Here is a 15,649-nt window from a genome sequence, read left to right on the forward strand (position 1 = left end):
CTGAGGAGTGGGACAGGATTAGGCTAAAAAGGTTTACTTGGGGAAGCATTCAGAGGAAGAGGCCCATGAATTGCAGAAACAAGGGCTCCCCTCAGAGTGGTCTGAATGGGATCCAAATTCTTCAGGGGAGAGGCAAGCTTTGATCACTTTTCACCAGAATTTGTTGAACAGGATTTGAGCAGCAGCTCAGAAACCCATAAATCTGTCAAAAACCACTGAAGTAATGAAGGATCAGAAGAGTCACCCACTGCATTCCTGGAGAGACTCAGAGAGGCTTTCCAGGTTTATACCCTGTTCGACCCCTCTGCTTCAGAGAACAATAGAGCTATAAATTTGGCTTATGATACTCAGTCTGCACCCAATATTAGGAGAAAATTATAAAAATTGGAGGGATTCCTAGGAATTAACATGTCTCAGCTGTTAGAATTAGTTCAAAAGGTGTTTGACAATAGGGATTCAGAAAAACAAAAATTGGCCACAGCCATGGCTGAGCAGTTAGCAAAGAAACAAGCAAAGATCTTGGCAGCAACCATCTGAGGGGACCCCATGGGACCCAACCCCAGGAAGCCCAAAGGGAAAGTTCCTAGAAAGCCAGAAGGACACCCAACATTGGGCAGAAATCAATGCACCTTTTGTAAAGAGGAAGGTCACTGGAAAAATGAATGCCCCCACAGGCCCTTTACCAGGTACTATGCTTCCCCACATCCAGGGGAAACAATGATTCAGACTGAGAGGGCCAGGGTTCCTTCTCTCTTGGCTCCCAGGAGCCCATGGTAAATGTTGAAGTAGGGGACCAATGGGTCCATTTCCTGGTGGACACTACCAGTGAGAGGTCAGTGTTAAAAACTCCCCTGGGAAAGCTTACATCACCAACCATTTCCATCCAGGGGTCCACAGGAGCAATCCAAAATTGCCCGCTCATGAATGAGTGACTGGTGAACCTGGGATCAAAACAAGTTACTCTTTTCATAATACTGGACTTCCCATTCCCCTTGCTGGGGTGAGACCTCCTTCATAAGCTAAAGGCCACCATTTCTTTCAGTCCAACTGAGGCTCCAATGCCACTTCCTTCATACCAACTGTCTTTGACCACCACCCTGTCTGAGGAGTACCTCCTCTTGGAGGAAGAAAACACAGAGGAGATAAGCCCTGGGGGCTTATTGGAAGACTTCAGGCAGAGTTGCTGGAGGTGTGGGTGGAAACTAACCCACCTGCCTACCATGCTCCAGTGACAGTGGAGCTCTTGTTGACAGCCACACCTGTGCGAGTTCAATATCCCATCTCTCAGAAGTCCAGACAGGGGATAGCCCCTCACATTAAGAGGTTGATGGACTTTGGGATATTAACTCCCAGCTAGCCAGCCTATCTTCGGTTTTGAGTGGACTGATCCAGTTTCCAGCAACTCCTGCCAGCTCAGCTGGACCCAGCTGCCTTCAGTGAGACTCTCCAGAAGGACTTGGTGAGTTTTCAATCCCACCACTCTAACCTCACCCTGCTTCAATATATGGATGATTTGTTATTACCTGCTACTAGCTATTCAGAATTCCTGCAAGGGATGTGAGAGCTTCTTCAGCTTCTAGAGGAGTTTGGCTACTGTGTCACAGCAAAGAAGGCAGAACTCTGTGCCCCTAAAATATCACATGTTGGGAGAAATACTACATAATTTTAGGGAAAAATCATTTGAATAGGCCTAGTTCTCCTGCCTACAGGCCAGATATGGCATTTGAAGACATGATTCCATTTTGTTCTCCTGTCACAACTGAGACCTCAATGATCCCATGATGCTGTGATGCTACAGGGCAAGACCACACTTACAGAAGACATCCTTGGAGGAACCAAATCTTCATCTTCATAGTTCCTCATTGATCTAGGAATTCTGCCACTCCCCAGTCATCTGTTGCATTTGTTTTTCCCCATGTACTGAATAAAAGATGTGGCAAGCTCAGGGGCTTTGGTCTTTGCTGCCCAGAGCAGCACTGATCAGGCCCAAAGCTCAGCTTCTTCTCAAAGTCTCATTTTTTCTACCTTTCCTGTATAATAAGTTAATTCTCCTTGTGCTGCCATGGCTCACAGGAGACTAGGACATACTGCAGAGGTTCTGGTAACATCCCCTTTCCCTGTTCACTACAATCATACCTGGGGGATGAAATCTCAGAAAGAAGAAGAGCTTTGTCCCAGGCTAGGAAAAGAGCCATCCTCCAGATATCCACACCAACTACCAAGAAACAGGTATGAGAATTACTAGGTGCAGCTGGATACTGTCGCCTATGAATACCTGGGTTTGCTGAGATAGTGGGGCCCCTCCATTCTGCCACTGGAGGAAATCAACCCCTACAATGGGGACTAGATGAAGAAAAAGCCTTCCAGAATCTGGAAAGATCTCTGCATCAGCTCTGGCTCTGGTACTACCTGATGTTACTAAGCCATTTCATCTATTCTTCCATGAGGTAAGAGGGATTTCTGAGGGAGTTCTAATACAGTCCTTGGGACCCTGGAAATTCCCTGTGGCTTATATTTCTAAAAGATTAGATCCTGTGGCTTCAGGGTGGTCTTCATGTCTTTGTGAAGTAGCTCTCACAGCCTTATTGGTCAAGGATACTGATAAGTTGACCCTCAGACAGGACATAGTCCTAACTGCCCTTCATCCAGTAGAGACTCTGCTCATGGGGGCTACTAACAAATGGATGCAAAATGCCAGCTTCACTCAGTAACAAAGCCTCTTGCTTAACCAACCTCTTGTAGTCTTCTCAGCAGGATAGGTTCTCAGTCTGGCTACACTGATGCCAGACGATGACCTAGTCATCCCAATTCATGACTGTGAGGAGATCCTGGACCAGACCCAGGGGGGCTGATTGGACTTAACAGACACCCTCTTGGCTGAGACAGATGCCACCCTCTTCACAGATGGAAGCAGCATGGTGATAAGTGGGTTGCAGAGGGTGGAAGCTGCAGTTACTACAGTTGATCAAGTCATTTGGGCTCAGCATCTGTCTGAGGAGACCTTGCCGAAAGGGCAGAACCCATTGCCTTGGCCCAGACTTTGAGATGGGGAAAGTAAAAGATAAATGTATGCATTGACAGTAGGTATGCCTTTGCTACTGTACCTGTCCACATGAGGAGCTACAAGGAGAGAGGGCTTCTGACAGCTGCAGAAAATACGTGTCAAAAGTAAAGAAGAGATATTGTTTCTCCTAGAGGTGATACAGCTTTCCAAGAAGGTGACCATCATTCATGTTTGGGGTCACCAAAAGGACAATTCACCTGAGGCTAAAGGAAAAGAACTTGCATAAAATGCAGCCAGAGAGGCACCCCTGAGGCCACCTAAACTCTTAGTCATCCTGCCTACCATGAGTACTTCTCCCTATTTGCTCCTGACTAGCCCCACTTATAAGGAAGTGGAAGATAAAGAAGACAGCCAGCTGCAAGCAAAGAAATATCTCTAAGGCTGGTGGAAATGTCCAGATGGTAACGTCTACCTTCCCCACTCATTAGGACAGAAGCTCATCCAGCAGCTGGATTCTGTCACACACCTGGGTTCTCCAAGATGGCCAAGCTTCTAGCTCCAAGATACTGCTTTTCAAAGTTGCAGGAGTTGTCCTACCAGGCCTCTCTTAGGTGCCCAACCTGTGTACAATTAAATCCCTGCCAGGGCCCATCTGCATTCATCGGGGTCAGAGTCCCAGGTAGGAAGCCTGGAGAACACTGGGAAGTGGATTTCTAAACCACTTCCAAACTGAGTCACACAGAAGATGCCGAATCACCCCACTGCAGAAAGGTAGGTCAGCCCATGTCCTACCTAGGTTCTGAGTCTCACGGAGTACACCTAATCAACCCACTGCAGACAGGCAGGTCTGTGCACAACCTACCAAGGTCCCAAGTCTCACGGAAGACACCAAATCACCCCACTGCAGACAGGGAGCTACCTGGTTCCACACTACAAAGACACAGAGGAAATCAGACAACCAGACCAAGGAACTGAGTCCTGCTGCTCCTGGCCCAGAGGTAGGGGCTTCTGAGCCACCAACCCACTGCTCCTGGTCCAGAGGAAGGGGCCTCCCAGGAACCATCCCTCCCACTGCTCCCAGCCCACAGGAAAGGGCCTTTGGGTCACCATCCCTACTGCTGTTCCCGGCCCCTGTCCCATCTCTCCCAGCTCAGAGGAGGTAATCTGTGCAGGTGCTAACAGCCCCCGGCCCCAGTCAAAATGAGAAAACATGTAAATAAGTCTCAAAACCAGACATCCAGATCACCTACAGCAACCCCAAAGGGAAATGAGATGGAAAACTCTGATATTCAACCACCTGGACGAACTGAACTGGAAACAAAAGGGGATCTGGAAAAAATGATATCAGAAATAATTTCTCAGATAACAGGAGAAATTGTGCCCCTAGTGCAAGACATGATTAATAAATCTAGAGAGAAGCTGAAGGACATGATGGAATCCCAACATAAGAAACAAATGGAATCCATAAAAGAGATGGAAATAGATTTCCAGGACATGAAAAACTCCATTGAAAGTTTCCACAGCAGAATGAGCCAATGTGAGGACAGAATTTCAGATATAGAAGATAAGATTGCAATTAGTGACCAGGAAAAGAAAAATTGCTTCAAAATTATAAGGGAACATGAGAAATCAATCCAGCAGCTGCTAGATGATGCAAAGAAGAATAACATAAGACTGATTGGGCTCAAGGAAGAAACAGGAGAGAGTGGAGATGACATAAAAAATCTCTTCACAGAAATAATGGCAGAAAACTTCCCAAGCAGGGGAATAGAGCTTGACTTACAGATAAGTGAGGCATATAGGACTCCAAATAGCCTTGATCAAAAATAATATACACATAGGCATATACTTGTTAAGATTACAGAAATACAACAGAAGAACAAAGTTTTCCAAGCAGTCAGAGAAAAGAAACAAATCAAATACAAAGGAAAGCCCATCAGAATCACAACAGACTTCTCAATACAAACCATCAAGGCAAAAAGAGCTTGGAGTGACATATTCCAAGCCCTAAAAGAAAACAGCGTCCAACTCAGATTGATGTACCCTGCAAAATTATCTTTCAAAATGGATGGAGAAATAAGATACTTTCATGACAAAGAGCACCTTAGGAACTTTGGGAATACCAAACCAGCACTCCAAAGAATTTTACACAATATCCTAGGAACAGACATTGAGGATCACAACCCCAGGAAGCAAAGCAGAATGAACCCATCTGGCATGACAAGAAATTAAATGTAAAAGGAGAGAACCCAACAAAAAGAAAAAGTCATGGCAATGACAAGTCAATATGTTTCAGTTATAACCATGAATGTTAATGGTCTCAATCCAGCAGTCAAAAGAAATAGTCTGGCCGAATGGGTCAAGAAGCAAAATCCAACATCATGCTGCATAAAAGAAACACACTTCATTCAAAAGGAAACTCATAAACTGAAAGTTAAAGAGTGGAAAACAATACTGCATGTGACTGGAACCCCCCCAAAAGAAGGAATACCTATCCTCTTTGCAGATCAAGTAGATTTCCAACCAACACTGATTAAGAGAGATGAAGGAAGACACTACAACCTTGTAAAGGGAAGAATCCAAGAGGAAGAGATGACAATCATAAATATGCACCAAACACTAGTGCACCCAACTATATAAAACAAATACTAATGGACATGAAAAGTCATATGTGCACTAATACCATTGTAGTGGGGGACCTCAACACCCCACTGTCACACATAGATAGATGAACTAGTCAAAAAATAAGTAATGAAATACTAGAAGTCAATCGAACTCTTGAACAAATGAACTTAACAGATGTTTACAGAGTCTTCCACCCCACAAAATCAGAATACACATTCTTCTCAGCTGCACATGGGTCATTCTCCAAAATAGACCACATACTCACATATAGAACATGTTTAAGTAAGTGCAAAGGAATTGAAGTTACCCTCTGTATATTACCAGTTCATAGAGTGATAAAATTGGAGATCCATAGCAAAAGAAACTCAAAAAATTTCATAAACATGTGGAAATTGAACAACACACTTCTGAATAACCAACGGGTCACAGAGGAAATTAAAGAACAAATCAGACACTTCCTTCAATTAAATGACAAGGACAATACAACATATTGGAATCTATGGGACACGATGAAAGCAGTCTTACAAGGGAAATTCACAGCAGTGAATATGCATATTAAGAAAGCAGAACAAGCCCAGTTAAACAACCTGATGCTGCACCTCAAGCTTCTAGAAAAAGAAGAGCAGGACAACCCCAAAGCTCATACAAGGGAGGAAATTATAAAGATCAGAGGAGAAATCAATGCAATGGAGACTAAGAGAACGATACAAAAAATCAATGAAGCCAAGAGTTGGTTCTTTGAAAGAATTAACCAAATTGACAAACCTTTAGCCAACCTTGTCAGAAAAAGGAAAGAAAAGGTCCAAATCCATGCAATTAGGAATGAAAAGGGTGAAATTACAACAGACCCAGCAGAAATCCAGAGGATCATCACTACCTACTTCCAGAACCTATATGCCAGTAAGATGGACAACACAGAAGAAATGCACAGATTCCTAGATACATATGAATTACCAAAGTTGAACGAAGAAGACCTAAAAATTCTGAACAAACCAATATCAACGAATGAAATTGAAAATGTAAGTAAAAACTTGTCAACTACGAAAAGCCGGGGCCCTGATGGCTTCACTGCTGAATTCTACAAGACTTTTAGAGAGGAACTACTGCTACTACTGTTTAAACTCTTCAATAAAACTGAAAGGGAAGCAATACTCCCAAATTCATTCCTGGAAGCAAGCATCACCTTGATCCCCAAAGCAGAGAAAGACCCAACAGAAAAAGAGAACTATAGGCCAATCTCACTAATGAACATAGATGCAAAAATCCTTAGTATGATACTGGCAAACAGAATGCAGAAGATCATCAAGAAGATCATACACCCTGATCAAGTGGGATTCATCCCAGTGATGCAGGGATGGTTCAACACATGTATATCAATCAATGTAATACACTATATCAATAGAGCCAAGGACAAAAACCATATGATTATCTCCATAGATACAGAAATATCATTTGACAAAATCCAACATGCATTTATAATAAAACCCCTCCAAAAAATTGGAATAGATGGTCTCTACCTCAAACTGATAGAAGCCATCTATGAAAAACCAGCAGCCAATATCATACTAAATGGTCAAAAACTGAAATCCTTCACACTCAAATCAGGAACAAGACAAGGATGTCCACTATCACCACTCTTGTTCAATATAGTTCTGGAAACATTAGCCACAGCAATTAGACAAGAGAAAGAAATAAAGGGAATAATGATAAGTAATGAAGAAGTCAAATTGTCATTATTTGCAGATGACATGATATTCTATATAGAAGACCTGAAGAACTCCACCAAAAGTCTTCTAGATTTAATAACCAAATTCAGTCAAGTAGCTGGTTACAAGGTCAACACACAAAAATCAATAGCTTTCCTCTACACGAATGACAGACTCACTGAGAGAGAAATAGGGCAAATAATTCCTTTCACAATAGCTTCCAAAAAACTGAAATACTTAGGAATCAACCCAACAAAAGTAATCACAGACCTCTTCTCTGAAAACTATGGCACTCTGAAAAGAGAGATTGAAGATGATATCTGAAAATGGACAGACATCCCCTGCTCCTGGGTAGGAAGGATTAATAGAGTGAAAATGGCCATACTTCCAAAACTGCTATGTAGATTTAATGCAGTTCCAATTGAGATCCCAGCAGCATACTTCATAGACCTGGAGAAAACCATCCAAAAATTCATTTGGAACAAGAAGAGACCCAGAATAGCAAAAGCAATTCTAGGTAACAGAGACATGGCAGTGTGTATCACAATCCCCAACCTGCAACTATACTACAAAGCTACTGTGACAAAAACAGCAGGGTACTGGCAAAGAAACAGACCTGAGGACCAGTGGAACAGATTAGAAGATGCAGAAACAAGGCCAGACACACTCAGCCATCTCATCTTCGACAAAGGAGCCAAACACCCTCACTGGAGGAAAGATAGCCTCTTTAATAAATGGTGCTGGAGAAATTGGTCTTCAACTTGTCAAAGATTAAAACTAGACCTGTATCTCTCACCATGCACTAAACTAAAATCAAAATGGATTAAGATCTAAATATTAAAATAGAAACTCTGAACCAATTGGAACAGAGGTTAGGTAGAACCCTCGAAGATATTGGTGTTGGAAAAGACTTTATGAACAAAACCTCAGTTGCCCGTGAACTAGCACAAACAATCAACAAGTGGGATCTCTTCTTATTAAAAGGCTTCTGCACAGCAAGAGAAACCACCAGCAGTGTGAAGAGACAACCCACAATGTTGGAAAAATTCTTCACTTCCTCTTCCTCAGACAAAGGTCTACTATCTCAAATCTATAAAGAACTTAAAAAGATCAGACCTCCCAAATTTAAAGACCCAATCCAAAAATGGGCTTCTGAAATGAACAGACATTTCTCAGACAAAGAAGTAGAAATAGCAAATAAATACATGAAAAAATGTTCAACATCACTGGTCATTTGAGAGATGCAAATCAAAACAACGCTGTGATTCCACTTCACTCCAGAAAGAATGGCTGCTATCATGAAATCAACCAATAACAAATGCTGGTGGGGCTGTGGGGAAAGAGGAACCCTGCTCCACTGCTGGTGGGAGTGTAGACTGGTGCAAGCACTGTGGAAATCAGTATGGAGACACCTCAAAGAACTAGGACTGGAAGTCCCATTTGACCCTGCTATTCCACTGCTGGGGATCTTCCCCAAAGAATTAAAAGAATCATACCACAGTGATATATTTGCACCCATGTTCATAGCAGCACAGTTTGTGATAGCTAAAACTTGGAAACAGCCCAAACGCCCATCAACTGGAGACTGGATAAAAAAAAATGTGGTTTTTAATATAAAATGGAGTACTACTCAGCCATAAAAAATGAGAAATTAGAGAGATTTATAGCTAAGTGGATGCACATTAAGGAGATACTCTTAAGTGAAATAAATAGGACACACATGAATAAATACCAAATAGTTTCTCTGGTGTGAGAAACTGAAAGTGTAAATAAGGACTAAATGTACAATAGGCAATATGAAATAGGAAGAAAAAGGGCAAAGGTGAAGGAAGTGTGAGGACTAGGGGAAAGGATAGAAGGGAAGGGGATTAATATGAGAAAATGGAAAAATAGGAACAAAATCTTTGTAAATAGGGAGGACTGGAGGGGTTGAAGGGAGGGCTGGGCAAGGGTGAAAAATAAGAAACAAGAGAGACTATGTAAAGGTGCAAATTTCTAATGATGTATGTCATTATATTGTATACATAAAATGTACCAATGATTAGAATGAATAATCGATAATGCAAAATAGGAAGAAAAGGTCCAAAGGGGTAAGGGTAGTGGGAGGGAAGAGGAAAGGAAAGAAGGGAAAAGAAAAATGATGAGAAATGGACAAAATGGAAATAATGTCTTTGTAAATGGGGAAGGGTGGAGGGGGTGAAGCGAGGGCTAGGAATGGGGAAAAAATAAGAACCAAGATGCATTATGTAAAGGTCAATTCCCAATGAGAAATATAAGTGTGTTGTATACCTACAATGTACCAATAAAAGAATTAAAAAAAAAAAAACAAACACTTCCAAACCAACAGATCAAATCAACAGTGGGTGGCTATCACTACCTCCTGGTTTTCATAGATACCTTCTTAGGTTGAGCAAATGTCTATGCTACCTGGCAGGAGACTGCCACTGTGGTGGCAAAGAATCTTCTTCAAGAATTAATTCACAGATTTGAACTACCAGTGTCCATTGGGTCGACAATTACCCTACCTTTGTTGCCTCTATAATTCAGTCAGTAGGGCACTGGGTATAATTTGCAAATCCACTTTGCCTACTGATACCCAAAACTCAGGGCTCTTGATTGGACCTTGTATTCTTAATTGCATAATCAACTTTTTAAAACGGCATGTAGCCTCTGTTAAACTGATGCATATGAGATCCTACTACAATCCCTTGTATAACCCCCTGTCCAACCAAGAGGATCTCATTGAGTCAGTACTCTGACATCATGCTCAGAGGAGTTGGGAATCTGATAGCCAATATGACTCCATCTTGGGCCTCAATGCCATTTTGTACCTGTACTTAAACAAAGTGCTTGTGCTTAGACAAAGCACCCCAAACACTCACATTCTGTTTGGGAGTAAACTTGCAACAGTTGCAGGATGTTTTGTAGCTCACCCAGTGTGTGAAACTTTCTTGTCCCCCACCCCCCACACTAAACTGGCATGGTTGTGCATCTGTAAGATTCTGCTTGCTGTCCCCTGAGCCCTCCTCAACTGAAAGCATGATTTAAAAGGAGAAATCAAACCACTTCCCATTGCTGAGAGAACTTTCTGGGTGCTAGTCCCCCTTCAGATGCCAGATATAATAAATGGGCTCAAATCTGACACAGAGTGGGGTGCATCTCTATTGTTCTAATTTGCTCATCCACAGCAATAGTAGCACAGTACATAATGCCTAAATCCTGGAAACACCCTGTATACCCATCAACTGATGATTGGATAAAGAAATTATGATATCTATGTGTAATGGAATACTACTCAGCCATGAAGAAGGGCAAATTTGAGACATTTGTAGGAAAATTGATGCACTTAGAAAGTGTAATGTTGAGTGAAATAAATCAGACAAACTTAAACATCTTATAGTGTCTCCCATCTCAGTAAGAGAAAGTATAAACTAAGAGAAAAATAAAGGAAGGCTAGATCAAAATAAGGGGATTCATCTCTTCCAGATTAGAATTAATTCAAGGTACCAAAGGTGTGAGTGAGGGGATGAGGGAACAGAGTGAAGATGTGCCTACAATGCAGGGTCCTATAACCTCAATGATAGACATTATATAACATAAACATGAATAAAGATTAATAATATCAACAAGATTGAAAAAAGGGAAAGGAGAAATATAGGAATAGGGAGGGATGGGAATGGAAAGGGATCAACAAAGAAACAAGGTTCATTATGTACATGTACCAACTCTCCCAAAGATGGATGTACCACAAATATATATTGATAAAATAAAGTTTACATAATCTTGAATAAGTAAATATCAGGCAGTGAAATGGAAGAAGTAACAAAAATACTATGAAATAAGAAAAGCCCTGGTCCCAATGCATTCACTACTAAATTTCACAAGACAGTCTAATGCCATTACTGCTCAATCTCCAAAATGAAATTAAAAGGGAAGAAAATTTATTCCTGGAAGGAATCATTGCTTGATTTCAAAACCAGAAAAGGATCCAACCATAAAAGAGAACTACAGACCAGTCTTTTTAATGAATATAGATGCACAAATTCTCAATAAAATATTAACAAACAAAATGCACCAAATCTTTAAAGAAATTATACAACATGACCAAGTTAGACTCATTGCAGTGAGGCAAGAATGGCTCAATATATGCAAATCATATAAAGAGAAGAAAGGGAAAAAACACAGGATCATCCCAAGAGATGCAGAAAAAGCATTTGACAAAATCCAAGATTCATTTCTAATAAAATTGATAAAATAGCAAGAGAAGGACTTTATCTAAATCAAATAAAAGACATCTATGATATAACAATGGCCAACATCATACTTATTGGAGAGAAGCTGGGGATTCTCCCTCTAAAATCAGGAATACGACAAGGTTTCCCACTATCACCACTCCTATTCAATGTAGGAACATAAGCCAGATCAATTAGACAAGAGAAAGAACCAAAAGGGATATGGATAGGAAAGGAAGAAGTTAAATTATCATGATTTGCTGATGACATGATCCTTGACATAGAAGACTGCAAAAACTACCATAATACTCCTGGAATTAATAATCTAATTCATATTTTCATTCTTGTTTTCATTTTTTTCTTTCCCTTCTTTCCTCTCCCTCCAGTTCCCCTTCCTCTTTGAACATTTTCTTCCTATTTCACAATATCTGTTATATATTTTGGTGCTCATTTTCACTTTCAATTTCTCATACCAGAGAAATAATTTGACATTTACACATGTGCATCTAATTTATTTCATTTGACTATGGCCTCAAGGTGCATCCATTTAGCTATAAATGTCTCTAGTTGATCTTTCTTTAGGCTGAGTAGTACTCCATTCCATAAGAAAACCACATCTTCTTTATCCAATACTCAATCAATAGGCATTTGTATTGTTTCAAAGATTCAGGTACAACAAACTGTGCCTCGATATACATGGGTGTGCATACATCGCTGTGGTATGGTGCTTTTAATTCTTTCAGGGAGATTCCAAGAAGAATAGCTGTGTCGAATAGAACTTCTAATCCTAGATTTTGAGGAATCTCCACACTGATTTCTGCAGTGGTTCCATCAGTCTACACACCCACCAACAGTGGGGAAGGGCTCCTTTTCCCCCCAACCCATCACCATTTGACACTGGTTGGTTTCTTGATAGCAGCCATTCTTTCTGGAGTGAGATGGAGTCTCAGTCTTGCCTTCATTTGATTTCTCAAATGAACAGTGCTGTTGGACATTTTTTCATGTTTATTTGGTGCTTCTACTTCTTCTGAGAAATGTCCATTCATTTCAGATACTCATTTTTGGACTGAGTATTTAAATGTGGGGGGTTTAATTTTTTAAAATCTTTATATATCCTATATAGCAGTACTTTGAGGAACAACTGGTAAAAACTTTTTCCCACATTGTGGGTTGTCTCTTCACTCTGTTGGTGGTTTCCCTTCCTTGCCAATAGCTTTTTAATAAGATGAGATCCAGTTGTTGATTCTTTGTGCTAGTTCACATGTGACGGAGGTTTTGTTCATAAAGTCTTTTCCCATGCCAATCTCTTTAAGAATTCTACCTAAACTACATTCTGGCAGGTTTAGTCTTTCTGTTTTAATATTTAGATCTTTGATCCACTTTGATTATAGTTTAGTGCATAGTGAAAGATATGGGCCCAGTTTTAATGTTTTGCAAGTTGAAACACAATTTTTCCACCACCATTTATTACACAGGCTATCTTTCCTCCAGTGAAGGTGTTTGCTGCCTTTGGCAAAGATGGCCTGGCTAAGTATGTCTGGAGTTGAATCTAATCTGTTCCATTAATCCTCAGGTCTGTTTCTTTGCTAGTACCATGCTGTTTATATCATAGCAGCTTTGTAGTGTAATTTCAAGTAAGGGATTCTAATACTCCCTGCCTTGTCTTTGTTGCCTAGAGTTGCTTTTGCTATCCTGGTTCTCATCTGGTTCCAAATGAATTTTTGGATTGTTTTCACTAGTTCTGTGAAATATGCTGTTAAAATTTCAATTGGGATTGCATTGAATATAGATACCAATTTTGGATGTATGGCCATTTTCACTATATTGGTTCTTCCTACCCAGAGACAAGGTATATTTTGACATTTTCTGATATTCCCTTTGATCTCTTTTTTTGGCGTGCTCTAGTTTTCAAAGTCGATGTCTTTTACTTCTTTAGATTGATTCCTAGGTATTATATTTTTGGGGGTGTGACTGTGAAAGCAGTTGTTTCCCCAATTCCTCTTTCAGTGAATATATTATTTGTGTACAAGGAGTCTATTGATTTTTGAATGTTGACCTGTATCCAGCTATTCTATTGAATATGGTTATTAAGTCTAGAAGTCTTTTGATGGAGTTTTTTGGGTCTTCTATAAGGAATATCATGTTATCTGCAAATAATGACAATTTAATTTCTTCATTTCTTGTCCTTAATTGTTTTATTTCTTTCTCTTGTCTAATTGCTCTGGCTAATCTTTTCAGAATACGTCAAATAGGAGTGGTGATAGTGGACATCCTTCTGATTTTAGCATGAAATATTTAAGTTTTTGAACATTTATTATGATGTTGGCTATTGGATTTTCATAGATGGTGTTTACCAGGTTGAGATAAAGACCATCTGTTCTAATTTTCTATAGGGTGTATATCATGAATGGGTGTTGGATTTTTGTCAAAAGCTTTTTCAGTATCTATTGAGATAATCATATGGTTTTTGTCCTTGACTCTGCAAATACATTGTATAAGATATATTAATTTACATAATTGAACCATCCTTGTGTCCCTCGGATGAATCCAACTTAGTGAGGTTGTATGATCTTCTTGATGATCTTCTGCATTCTGTTTTCCAGTATCTTATTGAGGATTTTTGCATCTATGTTCATTAAAGAGATTGGCCTGTAGTCCTCCTTTTTGTTGGATCTTTCTCTTCTTTCAGTATCAAGGTAATGCTTGCTTCCAGAAATGAATTTGAGAGTGATGCTTCCCTGTAAATTTCATTAAATGTTTGAGAAGTAATGTCATTAGCTTTTCTCTATGTTCCATGTAGAACTCAGCATTGAAGTCATTAGGACTGGGCTTTTCTTTGTTGGTAAATTTTTAGTTACATTTTCAATTTCACTGATAGATATTACATGGTTTACAATTTTTATATCTTCTTGTTTCATATGAAACAAGACATATGGTAGTTCTACCAAACAAGATTTTGGTAGTTCATAGGTATGTAGGAATCTGTCCATTTCTTCTGTGTTTTCCATCTTATTGGAGTACAGGTTCTCAAAGTAGGTATTGAGGATCCTCTGGATTTCTGCTGGATCTGTTGTAATTTCACCCATTTCATTCCTAATTTGATGGATTTGAGCCCTTTCATTTTTTATAAGGTTGGCTAAGGGTTTATCTAGGTTATTCATTCTTTTTAAGAACAAACTCCTTGATTTGTTGATTTTTTGTGTCATTCTCTTAGTCTCCATTGCATTGATTTCTCCCCTAATCTTTATAATTTTCTCCATTGTACAAGTTTTGGGTTTGTCTTGCTCTTCTTTTTCTAGAAGCTTGAGGTTCAGCATTAGGTTGTTTATTTGACCTTCTCTGTTTTCCTAATATGGGAATTCACTGTTATGAATTTGCCTCATAGGACTGCTTTCATTATGTTCCATAAATTTCAGTATGTTGCATTGACATTATCATTTGATTGTAAAAACTATCTAATTTCTTCTTTAATTTCCTCTGTGATCCACTGGTTGTTCAGCAGAATGTTATTCAATTTCCATGTGTTTATACAGTTCTTGTGGTTTCTTTTCTTATTGTTCACCAATTTAATTGCACTATGATCTGACAATATGCAGGGCATAAATTCAATTCCATTGCATTTACTTAAGCATGTACTATGAGCTATCATGTTATTTTGGAGAATGACCTATGTGCAGCTGAATAGAATGTGTACCCTGAGTTTTTGAAGTGGAACACACAGTAGACATTCATTAATTCCATTTATTCAAATTTTGGTTCAGTTCTAGTATTTCATTGTTAATTTTTGTCTAGTTGATCTATTTGTGAGAGTGGGGTACTGAGTTCCCCCACTACTACATTATTAGTACTTATTTGATTTCTCATATCTGTTAATATTTGTTTTATATAGTTGTGTGCACTAGTACTTGGTGTATCTATATTTATGATTGTCATCTCTTCCTCTTGCATTTTTCCCTTGCAAGGATATATTGGTTTTCTTTGTAGCTCTTAATTAGTTTTGGTTTGAAATGTAGTTTATCTACAAATAAGATTGCTGCTTCTGGTTTATTCCAGATTCCCACTGAACATTGTATTATTTTTCA

Source organism: Heterocephalus glaber, unplaced genomic scaffold (assembly GCF_053883595.1).
Source record: "Heterocephalus glaber isolate CG9 unplaced genomic scaffold, H.glaber_assembly_v1.0 deba00001613, whole genome shotgun sequence".
Lineage (NCBI taxonomy): Eukaryota > Metazoa > Chordata > Mammalia > Rodentia > Bathyergidae > Heterocephalus > Heterocephalus glaber.